General features: G+C 69.0%; 1 non-coding gene across 1 annotated transcript; it reads right to left on the bottom strand.

The window, feature by feature from the left end:
- Positions 1 to 4,836: 4,836 nt before the first annotated feature.
- Positions 4,837 to 4,955, bottom strand: LOC141979828 (5S ribosomal RNA). Its single transcript, XR_012637218.1, has one exon. It is a non-coding gene; the product is annotated as a 5S ribosomal RNA (ribosomal RNA).
- Between the last annotated feature and the right edge of the window lie 2,545 nt (positions 4,956 to 7,500).

Raw genomic sequence — 7,500 nt, 5'->3', positions numbered from 1 at the left:
GCCCGCGGGGGCTGGCTCCGGGTTGACCTGGTGGCCGCTCGGGACTTAAGCCCGGAGCCCGGGGCAGGGCGACCCCGGACGGACGGGGCTCCGCCTGGCCCCTGCCCGCGGGGGCAGGCTCCGGGTTGACCTGGTGGCCGGACGGGGAATAAGCCCGGAGCCCGGGGCAGGGCGACCCCGGACGGACGGGGGTCCGCCGGCCCCTGCCCGCGGGGGCAGGCTCCGGGTTGACCTGGTGGCCGCTCGGGACTTAAGCCCGGAGCCCGGGGCAGGGCGACCCCGGACGGACGGGGCTCCGCCGGCCCCTGCCCGCGGGGGCAGGCTCCGGGTTGACCTGGTGGCCGGACGGGGATTAAGCCCGGAGCCCGGGGCAGGGCGACCCCGGACGGACGGGGCTCCGCCGGCCCCTGCCCGCGGGGGCAGGCTCCGGGTTGACCTGGTGGCCGGAGGAGAATTAAGCCCGGAGCCCGGGGCAGGGCGACCCCGGACGGACGGGGGTCCGCCTGGCCCCTGCCCGCGGGGGTAGGCTCCGGGTTGACCTGGTGGCCGGACGGGAATTAAGCCCGGAGCCCGGGGCAGGGCGACCCCGGACGGACGGGGGTCCGCCTGGCCCCTGCCCGCGGGGGCAGGCTCCGGGTTGACCTGGTGGCCGGACGGGAATTAAGCCCGGAGCCCGGGGCAGGGCGACCCCGGACGGACGGGGGTCCGCCGGCCCCTGCCCGCGGGGGCAGGCTCCGGGTTGACCTGGTGGCCGGAGGAGAATTAAGCCCGGAGCCCGGGGCAGGGCGACCCCGGACGGACGGGGGTCCGCCTGGCCCCTGCCCGCGGGGGCAGGCTCCGGGTTGACCTGGTGGCCGGAGGAGAATTAAGCCCGGAGCCCGGGGCAGGGCGACCCCGGACGGACGGGGGTCCGCCTGGCCCCTGCCCGCGGGGGCAGGCTCCGGGTTGACCAGGTGGCCGGACGGGAATTAAGCCCGGAGCCCGGGGCAGGGCGACCCCGGACGGACGGGGCTCCGCCGGCCCCTGCCCGCGGGGGCTGGCTCCGGGTTGACCTGGTGGCCGCTCGGGACTTAAGCCCGGAGCCCGGGGCAGGGCGGCCCCGGACGGACGGGGCTCCGCCTGGCCCCTGCCCGCGGGGGCAGGCTCCGGGTTGACCTGGTGGCCGGACGGGGAATAAGCCCGGAGCCCGGGGCAGGGCGACCCCGGACGGACGGGGGTCCGCCGGCCCCTGCCCGCGGGGGCAGGCTCCGGGTTGACCTGGTGGCCGCTCGGGACTTAAGCCCGGAGCCCGGGGCAGGGCGACCCCGGACGGACGGGGGTATGCCGGCCCCTGCCCGCGGGGGCAGGCTCCGGGTTGACCTGGTGGCCGGTTTGCTTTCGGGCCACCAGGTCAACCCGCTGCCTGTATGGGGTTGACCTGGTGGCCGCTTTCCTTCCCGGCCACCAGGTCAACCCGCTGAATGTATGGGCTTGACCTGGTGGCCGCTTTCCTTCCCGGCCACCAGGTCAACCCGCTGAATGTATGGGGTTGACCTGCTGGCCGCTTTTCTTCCCGGCCACCAGGTCAACCCGCTGAATGTATGGGGTTGACCTGCTGGCCGCTTTCCTTCCCGGCCACCAGGTCAACCCGCTGAATGTATGGGGTTGACCTGCTGGCCGCTTTCCTTCCCGGCCACCAGGTCAACCCGCTGAATGTATGGGGTTGACCTGCTGGCCGCTTTCCTTCCCGGCCACCAGGTCAACCCGCTGAAAGTATGGGGTTGACCTGGTGGCCGCTTTCCTTCCCGGCCACCAGGTCAACCCGCTGCCGGCATGGGGTTGACCTGCTGGCCGCAGAGGGGCAGGCTCCGGGTTGACCTGGTGGCCGGAGGAGAATTAAGCCCGGAGCCCGGGGCAGGGCGACCCCGGACGGACGGGGGTCCGCCTGGCCCCTGCCCGCGGGGGCAGGCTCCGGGTTGACCTGGTGGCCGGACGGGAATTAAGCCCGGAGCCCGGGGCAGGGCGACCCCGGACGGACGGGGGTATGCCGGCCCCTGCCCGCGGGGGCAGGCTCCGGGTTGACCTGGTGGCCGGAGGAGAATTAAGCCCGGAGCCCGGGGCAGGGCGACCCCGGACGGACGGGGATCCGCCTGGCCCCTGCCCGCGGGGGCAGGCTCCGGGTTGACCTGGTGGCCGCTCGGGACTTAAGCCCGGAGCCCGGGGCAGGGCGGCCCCGGACGGACGGGGCTCCGCCTGGCCCCTGCCCGCGGGGGCAGGCTCCGGGTTGACCTGGTGGCCGGAGGAGAATTAAGCCCGGAGCCCGGGGCAGGGCGACCCCGGACGGACGGGGCTCCGCCGGCCCCTGCCCGCGGGGGCAGGCTCCGGGTTGACCTGGTGGCCGGACGGGAATTAAGCCCGGAGCCCGGGGCAGGGCGACCCCGGACGGACGGGGCTCCGCCGGCCCCTGCCCGCGGGGGCAGGCTCCGGGTTGACCTGGTGGCCGGAGGAGAATTAAGCCCGGAGCCCGGGGCAGGGCGACCCCGGACGGACGGGGGTCCGCCTGGCCCCTGCCCGCGGGGGCAGGCTCCGGGTTGACCTGGTGGCCGGACGGGAATTAAGCCCGGAGCCCGGGGCAGGGCGACCCCGGACGGACGGGGGTATGCCGGCCCCTGCCCGCGGGGGCAGGCTCCGGGTTGACCTGGTGGCCGGAGGAGAATTAAGCCCGGAGCCCGGGGCAGGGCGACCCCGGACGGACGGGGGTCCGCCTGGCCCCTGCCCGCGGGGGCAGGCTCCGGGTTGACCTGGTGGCCGGACGGGAATTAAGCCCGGAGCCCGGGGCAGGGCGACCCCGGACGGACGGGGGTATGCCGGCCCCTGCCCGCGGGGGCAGGCTCCGGGTTGACCTGGTGGCCGGAGGAGAATTAAGCCCGGAGCCCGGGGCAGGGCGACCCCGGACGGACGGGGGTCCGCCTGGCCCCTGCCCGCGGGGGCAGGCTCCGGGTTGACCTGGTGGCCGGAGGAGAATTAAGCCCGGAGCCCGGGGCAGGGCGACCCCGGACAGACGGGGGTCCGCCTGGCCCCTGCCCGCGGGGGCAGGCTCCGGGTTGACCTGGTGGCCGGACGGGAATTAAGCCCGGAGCCCGGGGCAGGGCGACCCCGGACGGACGGGGCTCCGCCGGCCCCTGCCCGCGGGGGCAGGCTCCGGGTTGACCTGGTGGCCGCTCGGGACTTAAGCCCGGAGCCCGGGGCAGGGCGACCCCGGACGGACGGGGGTATGCCGGCCCCTGCCCGCGGGGGCAGGCTCCGGGTTGACCTGGTGGCCGGTTTGCTTTCGGGCCACCAGGTCAACCCGCTGCCTGTATGGGGTTGACCTGGTGGCCGCTTTCCTTCCCGGCCACCAGGTCAACCCGCTGAATGTATGGGGTTGACCTGCTGGCCGCTTTCCTTCCCGGCCACCAGGTCAACCCGCTGAATGTATGGGGTTGACCTGCTGGCCGCTTTTCTTCCCGGCCACCAGGTCAACCCGCTGAATGTATGGGGTTGACCTGCTGGCCGCTTTCCTTCCCGGCCACCAGGTCAACCCGCTGAATGTATGGGGTTGACCTGCTGGCCGCTTTCCTTCCCGGCCACCAGGTCAACCCGCTGAATGTATGGGGTTGACCTGCTGGCCGCTTTTCTTCCCGGCCACCAGGTCAACCCGCTGAATGTATGGGGTTGACCTGCTGGCCGCTTTCCTTCCCGGCCACCAGGTCAACCCGCTGAATGTATGGGGTTGACCTGCTGGCCGCTTTCCTTCCCGGCCACCAGGTCAACCCGCTGAATGTATGGGGTTGACCTGCTGGCCGCTTTCCTTCCCGGCCACCAGGTCAACCCGCTGAATGTATGGGGTTGACCTGCTGGCCGCTTTCCTTCCCGGCCACCAGGTCAACCCGCTGAATGTATGGGGTTGACCTGCTGGCCGCTTTCCTTCCCGGCCACCAGGTCAACCCGCTGAAAGTATGGGGTTGACCTGGTGGCCGCTTTCCTTCCCGGCCACCAGGTCAACCCGCTGAAAGTATGGGGTTGACCTGGTGGCCGCTTTCCTTCCCGGCCACCAGGTCAACCCGCTGCCGGCATGGGGTTGACCTGCTGGCCGCAGAGGGGCAGGCTCCGGGTTGACCTGGTGGCCGGACGGGGATTAAGCCCCGGCTCGGAGCAGGGCAAGCCCGGGCGGAGGGGGGTCCGCTTGGCCCCTGCCCGCGGGGGCAGGCTCCGGGTTGACCTGGTGGCCGGTTTGCTTTCGGGCCACCAGGTCAACCCGCTGCCTGTATGGGGTTGACCTGGTGGCCGCTTTCCTTCCCGGCCACCAGGTCAACCCGCTGAATGTATGGGGTTGACCTGCTGGCCGCTTTCCTTCCCGGCCACCAGGTCAACCCGCTGAATGTATGGGGTTGACCTGCTGGCCGCTTTCCTTCCCGGCCACCAGGTCAACCCGCTGAATGTATGGGGTTGACCTGCTGGCCGCTTTCCTTCCCGGCCACCAGGTCAACCCGCTGAATGTATGGGGTTGACCTGCTGGCCGCTTTCCTTCCCGGCCACCAGGTCAACCCGCTGAAAGTATGGGGTTGACCTGCTGGCCGCTTTCCTTCCCGTCCACCAGGTCAACCCGCTGAATGTATGGGGTTGACCTGCTGGCCGCTCTGCTTCCCGGCCACCAGGTCAACCCCCTGCCGGTATGGGGTTGACCTGCTGGCCGCAGAGGGGCAGGCTCCGGGTTGACCTGGTGGCCGGCAGGGACTTCAGCCCCAGGGCCCCTGGCAGGGCGACCCTGCCCTTGTTCCCCAGAAAAGGAGAGAGCTGGCTCGCAGCGGGAAAAGCTGCCTACGGCACCTGGGATTCCCAGGCGGTCACCCATCCAAGTACTAGCCAGGCCCGGGACGGTTTACCTTCCGAGATCGGACGGGATCGGGGGCCTTCCGTCCGGTATGGCCGTAGGCACTCGGCTCCGGTCCGCCTCGTCCCCTTTCCCTTACTGACTCCCCTGCCTCGGGTGGGCCCGATCCTTTTTTCCGTTTTTTTTTTTCGCTCCGGAGGCTTCATGAGCCCCCCCCCAACACCCCTTTGGGGGTCGGTGAAAATTTTTTTTTCAGACTTCCAGGGGCCCGATCCTGGCCGCGGGCACCCGGCTCCGGGCCGCCTCGTCCCCTTTCCCTTACTGACTCCGCTGCCTCGGGTGGGCCCGATCCTTTTTTCCGGTTTTTTTTTTCCGCTCCGGAGGCTTCGTGAGCCCCCCCCAACACCACTTTGGGGGTCGGTGAAAAAATTTTTTTCAGACTTCCAGGGGCCCGATCCTGGCCGCGGGCACCCGGCTCCGGGCACCCGGCTCCGGGCCGCCTCGTCCCCTTTCCCTTACTGACTCCCCTGCCTCGGGTGGGCCCGATCCTTTTTTCCGTTTTTTTTTTTTTTCGCTCCGGAGGCTTTATGAGCCCCCCCCAATACCACTTTGGGGGTCGGTGAAAAAAATTTTTCAGACTTCCAGGGGCCCGATCCTGGCCGCCGGCACCCGGCTCCGGGCACCCGGCTCCGGGCCGCCTCGTCCCCTTTCCCTTACTGACTCCCCTGCCTCGGGTGGGCCCGATCCTTTTTTCCGTTTTTTTTTTTTTCGCTCCGGAGGCTTTATGAGGCCCCCCCTAACCGTTTTTGGGGTCGGTGAAAATTTTTAGTCAGACTTCCAGGGGCCCGATCCTGGCCGCGGCTTCGCAGGCTGGCCTGGGGGGGGGGGCATCTCTAGCTCCGGCCGCGGACGGCGAGACGCTCGGCCACCAGGTCAGCCCGGAGGAAAAGGCTGAAAAAAATGTCTAAGTCCCCCCGGGACACCAGGTCAACCCGGAGGAAAAGGCTGAAAAAAATGTCTAAGTCCCCCCGGGACACCAGGTCAACCCGGAGGAAAAGGCTGAAAAAAAGTCTAAGTCCCCCCGGGACACCAGGTCAACCCGGAGGAAAAGGCTGAAAAAAATGTCTAAGTCCCCCCGGGACACCAGGTCAACCCGGAGGAAAAGGCTGAAAAAAAGTCTAAGTCCCCCCGGGACACCAGGTCAACCCGGAGGAAAAGGCTGAAAAAAAGTCTAAGTCCCCCCGGGACACCAGGTCAACCCGGAGGAAAAGGCTGAAAAAAAGTCTAAGTCCCCCCGGGACACCAGGTCAACCCGGAGGAAAAGGCTGAAAAAAAGTCTAAGTCCCCCCGGGACACCAGGTCAACCCGGAGGAAAAGGCTGAAAAAAATGTCTAAGTCCCCCCGGGACACCAGGTCAACCCGGAGGAAAAGGCTGAAAAAAAGTCTAAGTCCCCCCGGGACACCAGGTCAACCCGGAGGAAAAGGCTGAAAAAAAGTCTAAGTCCCCCCGGGACACCAGGTCAACCCGGAGGAAAAGGCTGAAAAAATGTCTAAGTCCCCCCGGGACACCAGGTCAACCCGGAGGAAAAGGCTGAAAAAAATGTCTAAGTCCCCCCGGGACACCAGGTCAACCCCGAGGAAAAGGCTGAAAAAATGTCTAAGTCCCTGCTCGGCCATCAGGTCAACCCCATTCAAAGTGACGGGTTGACCTGATGGCCGGCAGTCTCACGGAAGTCCGGATGGGGTCGCCAAAAGTGCCCTCGGCCGACCGAGAGAACCAGGAGGTCGGATAGGATTTCAGATTGGTCCCCCTAAATTGGCGGTTGGATTTTTCGACTAGTTCATTTTGACGGGTGCGAGGAGATTTCTGAGAACAGGTTTTTCGGAACCTGTGAGAACCAGAGATGAGCCTCGGGGACCAATCTGCGCGTTGTACCCGATCTTGTGAGGGGGGACAGGGGCACGTTGGCAGGTGGGGCGGCCCCCGGCCCCCCCGAGCCCCCCCTTTTCCGGCTCTTTTCCTCCGGGGACCCCGTCGTCCCCTCGCACCCCCGGTGCAGGCCCGGTGGCCGGGATGCGAACTCCGACTGTCGGCGCCCCCCGGAGGGAGGGGGGGCCCGCTCCTCTCTCGCCTTCCGATCGATGTGGCGCTCACGTTCGCGACGGGAAGGGTCCTTCGCGGGCCGGCGCCCCCGACCGCAGGGGGCGTCTGGCGTTCAGGCGGATCGGGTCCCTCTTCCTCTTCGCGTCCCCGGATCCTGGGGCCGATTGGGACTTTCCTCCTTTGGGGGGGGGCCCGGGCGCGTGCCCGGCCCTCCGCGCCGTGGGGCCAGCCGGCCGAGATCTCCGCCCTGCGAGGTCGAGCGGCTCCGGCAGCCCACCCAGGGGTCCGAAAACCCAGGGAGCCGCGAGGCTCGGCAGGGCCAAACACGTCGCGAGAGCGAGCAGGGGCGCGCTGCGGTCCCCCGCCGTGCCCGACGGTCCTTCTCCAGGCACGCTCCGGGGCGCGGGCCCCGGGTGCTGGAGCCTCCGTCGGCTGTCGGTGGGACCCACGTACCGCCCTCTTGCTGGAGCCTCAGTAACCCCTGCCGCCCTCCCTGTCTGGGTCGCCGACTTCTTCTCTAGCGGGTTGCCTGGAAGGCGGCCGC

The sequence above is a fragment of the Natator depressus genome, chromosome 28 (genome assembly GCF_965152275.1).
Source record: "Natator depressus isolate rNatDep1 chromosome 28, rNatDep2.hap1, whole genome shotgun sequence".
Classification (NCBI taxonomy): Eukaryota; Metazoa; Chordata; order Testudines; family Cheloniidae; genus Natator; species Natator depressus.
The sequence above is the reverse complement of the archived record's forward strand: the minus strand, read 5'-3'. Positions and strand labels throughout refer to the sequence as shown.